We start from the raw sequence: 13,089 nt of genomic DNA, 5'->3' as shown, positions 1-13,089 counted from the left end.
AGAAACTTACGAAAGCAAGGTTCCAGTTTCAAAAACAAGATGTTGATACAATTTAAAACATATATAAAAACGTTCAAATAAGATATGTAAAAATTCTATTTTCAGATCATTTCGTCCTCTTGTTAACAGTTTCACATAGCATACAAATTTACAAACATCATAACGTATCAAACTGCCCTCTTTTGAAAAGTACATTTTATACTTGGAAGTATTTCTACAATGCGTTTCTATACCGCTTCCCAGAGTAGAGAAAAATATAGCGCCACCATTGGCTAAACTGTAAACCACGGCCTTACAAAACTCACGAGAGTTCCAGGACTGTGTTGAGTGAGCGGTTTCACTGTAGAAATGTCTAATATGTAATGAGAAGTGATGCCGTGTATCACTGCCTGTGGTAAACGCTTGCACAGGGTTGGTTTTCGGAATAACTGTTTCGAGATTTGTATTTTTCTCGAGATCGTAACTAAAATCGTTTGATATCAAAGGTAATGTGGACCTACAGAACGAACAGAAAAGACAAAAATGAAGTCGGGGATGATTCTCGAGAAATAGGTAAAAAAAACTTTATTTTTTTAAAAAAATGTAAAATCAGTCTGAATGTTATTAATATTATGTAAGCTATTATTTAGTTATTAGTCTAATAAATTAAGTTGTACTCTGCAAAGTATGTTTATCACATATCGTTTACATAAATGTACTGAGGCACATTTATTAAAAAAAGAAAGAAACACTGTTAATAAAATCTAAGGAAGCCTTAATTCTACATAATATTTCGGGCCTAAACCCATCTTCAAGCGATGCAAAAGTTAAAACTTTTCATGCACATAAGTACCATTACCCTGGCTAATTTTCACTTATACACAACCAATGAACCGAAAAATAACTGTTAAAAATCAATAAAATAAGACCTATTACCGAGAACTGAATTAAAGATACCGTCAAAAAGGTAATTATTAATAATTAAAAATATTAATTCAACAACTATATTTTACTGCTATATGAATATCATACAAACATTTTGTAAATAATAAACTTTGTAACTTATCTACAGTTAACATTCCCACAATACTTGCAGAAAAAAAATACTGTAAAAAAACAAAAACAAAAAATTGTTTACAGATTACTCTAAAGAATTAACTCAAAGTTTTTCAAGTACCCAAGGATAAGAAATGTTAACAGTTGTCTCTTTTATGACTTAATGTTCACATACCATACAATAAATACAAATAACAGGAATATAACTAGCCATAGCCGTAAATGCTAAGATTATTCTGAAATTTAGTATTACAAAAAATTTATAAATTATATCACTTATTTGCGAACATTTATTTCAAGATTATCGTGTGTGCTTCAGGATCTATCACTGATAGATCAATGATGACAATAAACATATCGCAACCACGAGACAATGAGTAATATAACACTATTTTCTTCTTAAAAACATACCAGCAATTATATGACATATCATTATGCACTCTCTGTCAATTTAGAGTATTTTGGAACTGAAGAATAAGCAGTTGCTTGTTTTATTCCCCCTCTAGGTGGCTCTTTACGAACATAGGAGTTGTAATCCTCATCTAAAACTAGTATTTATGTTTTAATAAGAACTAATGCAAACAAAATTACGCTAGTTCATCTTTAGCATTGAGACGCAGAACTCGTGCAATCCTCCGTAACACCAACGCGAGGCTATACCCGTTGGTGGAGGAACGAGTGAAATAAGAAAACAAACATCTTCTTTGAACATATGTGTATGTGTTTCCAGCATTTCGTAACCCAAAACACATTTTTTTCTTCCTTTCGTTCCTCACTTTCCATCCTAATACGGCATTTACAAAACTTAGTCCACCATTGAAGCAAGCATGTGAAAAGTTTTTGAATGAAATCTCGAAGGACCAGAAAATGTAGCTTTTAGGTAGAGGGCCTCTTAGTGACAGTTTCTGGCAAGATGAAATTCTGCCACGTACATCATAAAGTACTTATTATGTGGACGTAATCCGATACACCAAACGTGACATCATTAGAGCTTTGACGCGACATGTGACAGTGTAAAGTAGAGAAAAAAAATACAAAAATTAAATTTTCTTAACGTGTTACTATTATAATTATTTTTTATCATAATAAAGTTCTTGGTGAATGTTAAATAAATCTTCATTTTCCGAATACGCTTAAAAACTTGTCGGTTGAAAACCAAAACGAACCGGTGAGTACATATGGTAGGAATTAGGCTAATGTGATATTCTGATGCTAGAAATTGCTCTAGCGTATTTGACATTGGTTGGAAAAGAGATTTTTCAATAAACCAACGTTATGTGTTCTATAGCGTTAGGTTTTATTTAATAGGTAACGAAATAGGTTTTTTAGACGTTAAAATGTTTTACGAATGTTCTTTATTAATTCTTGTCGACTTACATATAAACAACATCTTAATTTTATGGCGTTAAATGCCGAAATTTGGCGAATCAGTGAAGCATATGGGTCTAATATTAAAATCATTTGAAGTCCGTGGTAGATTAACCAAGGGAATATGGAAAAAATATATTGCAGTTTAGCACTAATGTTTTAATTATTGTACATTTTTAGTATTCAAAACTTGTTTTTTGATTCTTACAGACAAAATATTGTTGTGAAAGAATCAATTAATTTTACTCAAACACAGTTCAAATAGTCAGTGCATTGAAGTAGAATTTTATGCAGTTAAAACAGTGTTCAGCGAGTCGAGCGAGAGTTACGCTGGCACAGTGCTCTTGTCCCATTACTACAAAAAAATACATAAATGTATATGTAAGTTTTGGGACAGTGAAAACGTTGTAAAAGTGATATCCCACTATTTGGTTAGATAAGTGTAGCCAAAGAACTGATATCGGGTCGTGTTATTTGTCAATTCTCCGTCTCGTCTGTCACATCAAAATTAAAGATTGCTAGCGTACATAGCTCTTGAGTAGCTTTGCGCAGAGATCCAACAACAAATGAAAATCAGCCAGCTAGTGGCAGCTTTATGAAACCATCTAAAAACGAAGCACAATAAAATCCGTTCAGAAATTGTACTTAAGTTTTAAATATCATAGGGCACCACTACATAGAAAAAATAATACAAATACATCAAAAGTAACGCTTATTATAGATAGAGAGAACAAGCAAGAAAAAAGTTTGCATTACTAAATTCTTTTTGTAGAACTTAGGATAAACAGAATTTCGGTTTGGTCAACATAGCTGTAGATATTTTACAGGTTCTTCCATACAATACCTAACGCTATTTTAAAGTTTTTAACCCTCTCTATATGCCCCACATTTTTCTCATAAACCTTCTAAACTATTACATAATAATGACATTAATTTATAAAGATATGATAACTTTTTAAATATTCAAAGCACTCCATGGAGAGGGTCAAAACCCTAGAAGGATTCAAGAGGAGAAGCCATAGATATTCTTTGATTTTAACCGTTTGCAAGAAAAAGCTGTTTATTTGGATATAATTCCTTGGAAAAGGTTTTAAAGAAGGAATGTAAGTGTGGCGTTTTTATCGGTCTAGGAGGCTAAAGATACATTAGTGCGCTCATTAAACTATTTGAAATCTATACCCAAGATTAACAGAACTTACAAAATTCATTAACGCTTATTCAACCATACTTATCATACATGTGGTGGAGTGGATTGTTACTTTTATTCCTAGTGATAATTAGTGTATCTTGGAGGTGACCCCACCAATTGCTGAATTAGTTCGTTTTCTGATATTTTTAGGGCACATTTGAACGAGATTGTGATGGGTATCCAAACTCGTGAAAGTTGTAATGTCTATTTACACACACACACAATTAAAAGAAAAAGTATTTTATCTTTGTCTCGGTTTATTCACTGTATTTTTATTACATTAAAATAATACGTATCTTCTGTTAATATATGAATTCTGATATTATTAAAATGATTAATTGCTTTGAGAAATTATGATGTCCTTTTTGGTCTGACGTTATGGATACAGCAAGTGATAGGTACAAATGCGCAGTTGGCATTGGGTTATTAAGATTGAGAGGACATTATAACTTTAAAAACAACCAATCATACGTTTGTTTTTGTGGATACTGGCTCACGCGCTTCTGGAAACTAAAACTTTGTGAATAATAAACCAATCAGTAAGATCTACAATGTACTACTAAAATGTTAATACATGCAAAATATACAGTTTAGTGTGTAATGTATGCAATAGTGTTGCTTTTACGTACTGGTTAATTTCAGTTTGACAGCATACTGAATACGTTTTCTTCACCACTTTGTGCAGAAACTTCAGACGTCATGAGTGTCTACCTAGGTACGCAAAATTCTAATTTTTAAATTTTGAGGACAGACATGATAAAATATTTTTTTGCATTTAGTATTCATTGTTTTAATTGTCATTGCATAACTCTGACCAAAATACCCTTTTAAAAACATTCATCCTTTATAACACATAGTAGCCTATTTCATTCAAACGCAAACGAACTTTGCAGGGGTTTAGTTTATAGAAAGAGAGGTTTTAAGAATTCCCTCCCCCACTGGGGTGATCAGGAACATTGTGGTTCCTTTTCGTCCCCTCACGTGAAATATTATTTAACTGTACTTGAAACTTTGCCTTTTAATTTTTACTTGTTTAAGGTATGAATTGGCCTATCTCATTCACTCATTCAACTCTTTTAAAAACCCGGCATGACCAGGTGGTTTGGGCGCTCGTCTCGTAATTCGAGGGTCGCTGGTTCGAATGCTCGTCACACTAAACATGCTCGCCCTTTCAGCCGTGGGGGCGTCATAATGTGGTAGTCAATCCCACTATTCGTTGGTAAAAGTGTAGCCTAAGAGTTGGCGATTGGTGGTGATGACTAGCTGTCTTCCCTCTAGTTTTATACTGCTAAATTAGGACAGCTAGCGCAGATAGCCCTCATGTAACTTTGCGCGAAATACAAAAAAAAAGAAAAAACAAACAACTTTATTTAAGAGTTACTTGTATTATGTGTGGCCCCTAGAGTGTGAAAACTAAAGTAATAAAATATGTAGTTGTTGTCTATAGTACGATAGAACTGTACAAAAAAAATGTATAATACAGCATGCTTATTTTTTTAATTCTTCTAGGATGTGGGTCTGTGTTTTCTCTACATAAATCTACAAGGAAAAAAACCTGTTTTTCCCTACATTCTCGGCACTTGTTTTTGACAGTTCATACTTCTACCATATTCGATTTTCTTTTGTTCCTGTGATGCTTTTGTTCTATATTTTACGTTGCAGTCACTGTAGTTTCTTATTGGTTGCTTTAGGGACTTTCTTTTTGTTGTTGGACTTCATCTTGCACAACAAATGGAAGCTCGATATTTCTGATACGAAACACTGTAGGAGGCAAACAGAACAAATTAAATGATAAAACGATATCTGTTTTACTCCGGTAAAAAAGTAAAATAAAAAGGTTTTAAGCGAGTCATAAGACGACTTCGTGGCGACAATTGTGACGTTTGAGTTGTCGCATCCTTCTTATCTGCTCGGTGTACGATTCCTACGTCTCTCTACGTGTGTCTATCTCCTGGCTAAATGATATCGTTTTTCTAATGTGACTTTAATGCTTTTGTTCTATATTTTACGTTGCAGTCACTGTAGTTTCTTATTGGTTGCTTTAGGGACTTTCTTTTTGTTGTTGGACTTCATCTTGCACAACAAATGGAAGCTCGATATTTCTGATACGAAACACTGTAGGAGGCAAACAGAACAAATTAAATGATAAAACGATATCTGTTTTACTCCGGTAGAAAAGTAAAATAAAAAGGTTTTAAGCGAGTCATAAGACGACTTAGTGGCGACAATTGTGACGTTTGAGTTGTCGCATCCTTCTTATCTGCTCGGTGTACGTTTCCTACGTCTCTCTACGTGTGTCTATCTCCTGGCTAAATGATATCGTTTTTCTAATGTGACTTTAAATCTCAATAGTATTAAGCCATAATTGAAATGATACTAGGATGTTTTAAATTAAAATTACAGGCAGCATATCATACAGATAGGTTGTAAAATAGCAGAGAAATTGTTTGTTTTTTTAATTTCGCGCAAACTTTTCGAGCGCTATCTGCGCTGCCCATCTCTAATTTAACAGTGACAGATTGTAGAGAAAGCATCGAGTGAACACCACTCATCACCAGCTCTTAGAATCCTTTTTTTACTCACTATTCGTTAGTAATTATAATGCCTCCTACGTTTGAAAGGGCGAGCAAGTTTGGTGACGGGGACTCGAACCCTTAGACTACGAGGTGAGTACTCCAATTAAAAGGCCATTCCGGTAGAGTAGAGTGGAAAAGATACAATCAAACAGATCACAACATACGTATCTACTACAGCAGAATGAATATCTATGAATCATGACGACAACTAAAAGATCAATATAAGATCTCGGAGATTAACCGGACTATGTGTTCACTTACACACTAGGATTCTGATGCAAATCCACACAGCTTTGCAACGTTTTTCTATGTTATGTTTTTTTGCACCGCTTCTCGTTCGTTGTGTATTTATGGTTAAAGTAAAAATCACGAAAAAATCTGTTTCCTTCTTCTTTCTAATCGATAGAATATATTTCTTAATGTAAGTACATAAAGTCATTATAATGCCCTCACCGCTGAAAGGGCGAGCATGTTTGGCCCGACGGGGATTCGAAGCCGCGACCCTCAGATTACGAGTCGAACTCCTTAACCCACCTGGCCATGCCAAGCCTTATGAAATATTTAACTTAATAAATAAATAAATAACCGTTTTTTGCTTTTTTTTAATTTCATACCCTCGAAATATTATTTACTTTTCCGAGTTTCCCAGACAGAAAAACAACAACAACATTTTCTTAGCGAAACCTAGTTGCTAGTTCTGATATTTTGTATTATTAGAATGCACATAAGAAATCTGTGCAAGTAAAATCAAGAGCTAATGCTACCGAATTTTTTACACATTGTATAAAAAATGTTTCTTTATCAATAAAAACGCATTTAGAGTTTTGTTTCGAATATCTCTAAAAATCATATTAAATATCAAATGCAATCGGAGACAAAAGTACTTGGACAATTAAAAAAATAAGACAGGAAAAAACCCGGTGGGTCAGCGAAAAGTTTACGAACGCTAAAATGCGATACTCAATTCCTCGTGGTGGACAGCGTGCCCATAATCCATTTTGTAGCTTATTACTAAGAAAATAACACACACGTGTAAAAATATACAGGAGTACCATAATTAAATATATTAGTTATTTTTAGAAGATCTAAAAAGAAACTTCCTGATGACTCAGCATCTCAGAACTTCTAATACTAGAAACCGAATTTCGATTCTTGCGGTTGGCACTGTTCGTTTGTTTGTTTGTTTTGAATTTCGCACAAAGCTACTCGAGGGCTATCTGTGCTAGCCGTCCCTAATTTAGTAGTGTAAGACTAGAGGGAAGGCAGCTAGTCATCACCACCCACCGCCAACTCTTGGGCTACTCTTTACCAACGAATAGTGGGATTGACCATCACATTATAACGCCCCCACGGCTGGGAGGGCGAGCATGTTTGGCGCGACTCGGGCGCAAACCCGCGACCCTCAGATTACGAAGCGCACGCCTTAACGCGCTAGGCCATGCCAGGCCGGCACTGTTGGTATAGCTTTGTGCTTAATAATAATTAAGTATAGAAAAAAAATTAAATATTAGAATCGCTGAATAATTTGCAGACTCATACTGAAAACTGTTTTTCGTTCTAAATGAGTTTTGTATAATATTATTTGAACCTGTGGGCCGATGACTCACATTTACGGGTTTAAGTTAATTTTATTTAATTTCTATAATCAAGTTACGAACGGTAATTAGTAAGCATAATTATTTATACGCTCCAATATAGATGAAAGTCAAATTTAAGGTCCGTCTTCGAAAAATCCAGGTAAAAGTGTTTTCACGAAATATCAGGGTTCCCTGAGGAGTTGGATGATACGTTTTACCTTTGTGCAAACCTCGGGGAAAAAAAGGTTTGGTTGGTACCATTTAAAAGTTGGTGAGTTTAGCAGTTTAGGAGAACGTATTTTCTCGGATTCCTCAAGCAGTGTGGTGGAAAAAATTACGTCTGTGGGAACCTCGGGACCGATACCACCTAAATGTCGGTGAGACCAATGGAAGGCTACCATGAAACTGAACACAAAACCTACTACAGTGGAAGACTTTAATGAAACTGACAACCAAATGTAGTACAAAGAAAGACTCCCTTCAAACTGACAACCAAATTTAGTACAAAGAAAGACTCTCATTAAACTGACAATCAAATTTTAGAGAACGAAATCGGGCCCGGCATGGCCAAGCGTGTTAAGGCGTGCGACTCGTAATCTGAGGGTCGCGGGTTCGCATCCCCTTCACATCAAACATGCTCTCCCTTTTAACCGTGGGGCGTTATAATGTTACGGTCAATCCCACTATTCGTTGGTGAAAGAGTAACCCAACAGTTGGCGGTGGGTGGTGATGACTAGCTGCCTTCCCTCTAGTCTTACACTACTAAATTAGGGACGGCTAGCACAGATAGCCCTCGAGGAGCTTTGTGTAAAATTCAAACAAAACAATGAAATACACTCATGAAACTGATTTAGGCTATTTGTTTAAAGACCAAGAAAGTTACAAAAGTATTAAGAGATTTTTGTTGTAATGAGGTTTATGTTTTATTTTTTATCCTTTTCAAAAAAACCAACAACAATTCACATAAAGGTGTAGAAAGCGTTTACAAGAATTCACAAAACTATAAAAAACGATAAACAATGAAAATAAAAAAATATTTTTAAAAAGCTCAGGTTTGTGTAATCGGAGGTTGCAAATCAATGCCTGCAAGAAAAAGTTTATAGTGCTTGTAAATTAATGTGTGTTCATTCCAAACTTATTATACAACTATATTCAAGTTGATAAACATAAAGTGCACTGCGATGAAGATACAACACAACCACCAAAGGATGGGTAGTAAGAAATACATGAATTTGCTTTAGAAATAATTATACTATTTTTGATAATAAGCGTTTTTAGTTTAAATTTTGTGCCGGGCCAAGCACGTTAAAAATACATCTCTTATTTTTATCATTATGGCCAGGTGGTTAAGGCGCTCGACTCGTAATCCGAGGGTCGCAGGTTCGAATCCCCGTCGCACCAAACATGCTGGCCCTTCCAGCCGTGGGGGCGTTATAATGTTATGGTCAATCCCACTATTCGTTGATAAAAGAGTAGCCCAAGAGTTGGCGGTGGGTGGTGATGACTAGCTGCCTTCCCTCTGGTCTTACACTACTAAATTAGGGACGGCTAGCGCATATAGCTCTGGAGTAGCTTTGCGCGAAATTCAAAACAAACAGACAAATTTTTATCATTAATATAAGAAAGTTAGCACGTTAAAATAACATCTCTTATTTTTATCATTAATGTAAAAAAGTTAGCACGTTAAAATAACATCTCTTGTTTTTATTATTAATGTAACACTGCATCATAAACACAGACATTTTTCTGAAGTAAGTATCAATAATAATTTTTCATAAATATATCTTTTACTGTTACTAACGTGATCATAAATAATTGTATTCATAAATGTATTAAGTCATCGTAATATTTGAACAGTATATTCACTATTAATACTTATGTACAAATTCATTGCATTCAATCTTTATTTCAGGGTCAACTGAAACCTTCAAACCCAGAATGTTTATTGAGAGAAAGTGTCATGAGTCACATAGTTAATGGATCACTAAAGAATATAGCATCTTTGGATCATATGTAATTATGTGTTTGAGATAAAAGATATGCTTTTCATCTATCAAACATGAGAATGGTTACAAGGGCACTTTTCATTCTTTTTGCTTTATCTATAACTTCTATAGTGCTCATAGGACGATGCGGCTTGAAACTGCACGAAGAACGGATAGAAGAATCCGGTTTTTTTCCTCTTTCCCATGAATCTTCCATTGTGACTGAAAACTTTTACCTGGAACTACTTCGTCAGCGGGAGGAAGAATATCGTTTGGAAACTGATCGTTTAAGAAATCAAATCACACTGCTTCAAAAAAAGCTTTCAAAGACCCTCAGCATGGACGACATTTCCGCTTATGATTTGACAACGTCACTTCCTCAGAGTTCCTTTACTGAGCACCACTGTACGACTCACATCGAAAAACAGATAAGAAACTCCGAAATAAACAGAGGTGTTCAACTTAACAACGAATATGAAGTGATACCATTCAGCCATTTAACGTTTAGTAAACTTTATCCCGTAGAATTAGGCTTAGGAAAACGTGTTGTGGAGAAGCCAATTGGATACAGAAGAAAAGATCTATTGGAAATATTTGTTCACACTTTAACAAACATCAACAGACGTCGACATAAGAAACAGAGATATACAGTCGATGATTTTGTTGAAGGGATTTATAGAAATGAACCTACTACCGGTACACAATACGAACTTTTTTTTCGAGACAAGAATGACACAAAAAATTATCATAAAATTGTCTTGATGCGGCCTTTTGGACCTGTGCAAACTATTAGTAAAGAGACCATTCGGACAAAAGAAAAAGTAGTTAATGTTATTCTTCCTTTATCTGGAAGAACTGATGTATTTCAGGACTTTTTGGACATGTTTTTTCAAATGCAAATAAACCACGATGAAAATGTTTTTCTCACAGTTGTATACTTTACTCAGGAGGGATTGCAAAATATTCGTATTTTACTGGATAAATTTTCGAAAAGTTTCAGTTCCGAAGTTTTCAATTATTGGCTTTGAACGAAACGTTTTCACGCGGTAGGGGCCTTCAAGTAGGGGCTCAGAACTGGAAAGGGGATCCAAATGCTATATTGTTCTTTTGTGATGTGGACATAGTGTTCTCCAAAAAGTTTATTGACAGATGTCGCACCAATTCAGCTCTAGGACAAAGAGTTTACTATCCCATTGTGTTTAGTTTGTACAATCCTAGTATAGTGTATTCCCTTCAAGGGAAAACAGCACCAACAAAACTTGAACAGCTTGTTATTTCCCGTGACACTGGCTTCTGGAGAGATTTTGGATTTGGTATGACCTGTCAATATCGGACAGATTTTCTGAAAACAAAAGGTTTCGAAGAGGAACTAATAGGTTGGGGAGGAGAGGACGTCATGCTTTACCGCAAATACATCAGAAGTTCTATCAGGGTGATCCGGGCAACTGATCCGGGTATCTTTCACGTTTGGCACAAAAAGTCGTGCGACGCTGATGTACTTCCTGAACAGTATAGAGCGTGTTTACGGTCTCGCGCCTTAACAGAGGGATCTCATGCACAGTTGGGTCTGTTAGCTTTTCACGAGGATCTCAAACGTCACCAGGAAAGAGTTAAGTCAAATTCCATCATGAATCTTCATTCAGCTCAACTTGTAGACCTTGAATCTCATATCGAGCAATAGAGTTGGGCTCAACAGTAGAAGCTGTAATTTAGTACAGCTTCATAAAGCTGGATTCAACAGTAGAAGCTGTAATTTAGTACAGCCTCACAAACTGGGATTCAATGGTAGAAGCTATAATTCAGTACAGCTTCACAAACCAGTATTCAACGGTGAAGCCATAATTTAGTACAGCCTCACAAACCGACATTCAACGGTAAAAGCTATAATTTAGTATATCTTCACAAAGCTGAGTTCAACGGTAGAAACCATAGTTTAGTAGAGCCACACAAACCGGGATTCAACGGTAGAAACTATAATCCAGTACAGCCTCACAAACCAAGATCCAACGGTAGTAGCTATAATTTAGTATATCTTCATAAAGATGAATTCGACGGTAGAAACCATAATTTAGTAGAACCTCATAAACCAGGATTCAATGATAGAAGCTATATTTTAAAACAGCTTCTCACGAATAAAAAGAAAACACTAGCTGGTTTGTTATTAGCTCAAAACATAATTAGATGATATGTAAAGTTCCTCGAACGGTTACACTTTTCTCGGTTAGGAAGATACGTAGGTTCATAAAAATCAACTTGATACAAAAGTACAAATTCTTATGACGCAAGTGTTTTCGAAAAGTGAACATTTTTTTTTTTTGTTTCCTTCTAATGAAGAAGCGCTTGGACTGCAGGATTTTGTACCTTTAACTTGTCCTTGGCTAAGTGTTAGTTTATGATTCATTATCAATTGAATTCAAAGATGTTTGTTAGAAACGTAAATTCATGTTCAAAAAATATATTCTATTCATCAACATTTAACATGAACTGTTATTAATACAACGTTACTCGGGTGTTCATTAAAAGTTGACATAATTTTTTGTAAGTCAGAGATCTGATAAATGATGTAGCTTTCTCGTTATTTGATTGACACTTACACGAGGAGTTAGATATGTTCTTGAGGTAGATTAACTTCAATTAACATAACTCAGAAAACTGACACTGTTTAGAAACAACAAGCATGCCTCCTATATTATTCAATTTATGCACTTATATTTTTAACAGTGAGTCACCTAATTGACCACGTTAAATCAAATTAAAATTAGGCCTATTACAATTAGCAATACTTTTGTTGGTTTTACTAGTTACGTATCACACGATAACTTACTTAGCTGACCCCAAAACGACTGCGCTCGGGGAACGAAATACACAAAGTTTAAAGCAAACCTTTGAAATTCAACTGAATTTATTGTAGATTTTATGTGCAAGGTGTTGAATGATTATCATTACTTACGACGATACATTAGGGTAATTTTGAATTTTGTATTAATGTATATATATATATTAATAAGGACAGGGATAATATAACAATTTCATTTCACTAGAGGACACTTTGTTTCAAACAAATAATAAAATATACTGTAGAAAATTCGATAAACACTGAAAGATATCGACAGTAACTTATAAAACCTATAAATAAATATTCCTGTGAATTATTTTATGTACTTCGCATTTTCATTTCATAAAAGGTCCCATGTCGTTTCTACGATGTAAACTTCTCTTCATCAAATAAGAATTATACAATAACTAAACTTTTGTCATTCGTACGACGTAACTTTTTCAAACTCATTCTAGATTTTTTTAAGTAAATGATTCTTTTGATTTCTCCAAATAATCAATGGGGCCTGGCATGGCCGAGCGCG

At 34.8% G+C, this 13,089-nt stretch overlaps 1 pseudogene across 1 annotated transcript; it reads left to right on the top strand.

Annotated features, from left to right (window-relative positions):
* Positions 1-215: 215 nt before the first annotated feature.
* On the top strand, positions 216-12,289 carry LOC143234145 (chondroitin sulfate N-acetylgalactosaminyltransferase 1 pseudogene; annotated as a pseudogene). Its single transcript, XR_013018526.1, has 2 exons — positions 216-552; positions 9,658-12,289. The product of XR_013018526.1 is annotated as a chondroitin sulfate N-acetylgalactosaminyltransferase 1 pseudogene (transcript).
* The last annotated feature ends 800 nt before the right edge of the window (positions 12,290-13,089 follow it).

This window comes from Tachypleus tridentatus, chromosome 12, assembly GCF_004210375.1.
Source record: "Tachypleus tridentatus isolate NWPU-2018 chromosome 12, ASM421037v1, whole genome shotgun sequence".
Lineage (NCBI taxonomy): Eukaryota > Metazoa > Arthropoda > Merostomata > Xiphosura > Limulidae > Tachypleus > Tachypleus tridentatus.
The sequence above is the reverse complement of the archived record's forward strand: the minus strand, read 5'-3'. Positions and strand labels throughout refer to the sequence as shown.